Consider the following 827-nt stretch of genomic DNA (forward strand, 5'->3'; position numbering starts at 1 on the left):
GGAATCGTCCCAGTATGGTCCATTTAATTTTTTGTGGCCATTTGGGTGGACAAACGGGTAAAACGGCACGAACAAGGTATTTTTGGACCATATCGATGTGCTATAGCCTATGATTTTGGGGGTGAGCCTTGGTTCCTGGCTTGTCGTATGTCGAAAATGGACTGAGGCATGCCAGGGAGGTTGGGGATTGTCCCAGTGTGGTCCGATTAATTTTTTGTGGCAATTTGGGTGGACAAACGGGCGAAACGGCGTGGATAGGGTATTTTTTGGCCAAATCAGTGTGCTATAGCCCACGGTTTCGGGGGTGGGCCAGGGGTCTGGGCGTGCTATGGGCCGAAAATCCACCTGAGCGTGCTAGGGAGGTTGGTAATCGTCCTAGTATGGTCAATTTAAATTTTTGTGGCCATTTGGGTGGACATACGGGTAAAATGGTGCGAACGGGCATTTTTGGGCCAAATCGGTGTGCTATAGCCCACGGTTTCGGGGGTGGGGCCAGGAACCGGGCGTGCTGAGACCAAAAATCGACTGGGGCATGCCAAAGAGGTTAGGGATCATCCCAGTGTGGTCCATTTAAATTTTTCGTGGCCATTTGGTGGGACAAACGGGTGAAATGGCGTGAAAGGGGCATTTTCTATCCAAATTGGTGTGCTATAGCCCACTATTTTGGGGGTGGGCCCAGGGTCCGAGCCTGCTGTTGGACGAAAATTGACTGGGCCACGCCAGGGAGGTTAGGGATCATTCCAGTGTGGTCCGTTTAAATTTTGGTGGCCATTTGGGTGGACAAACGGGCGAAATGGCGCGAATAGGGCATTTTTGGGCTAAATCGG

Source organism: Capsicum annuum, chromosome 5, assembly GCF_002878395.1.
Source record: "Capsicum annuum cultivar UCD-10X-F1 chromosome 5, UCD10Xv1.1, whole genome shotgun sequence".
Lineage (NCBI taxonomy): Eukaryota > Viridiplantae > Streptophyta > Magnoliopsida > Solanales > Solanaceae > Capsicum > Capsicum annuum.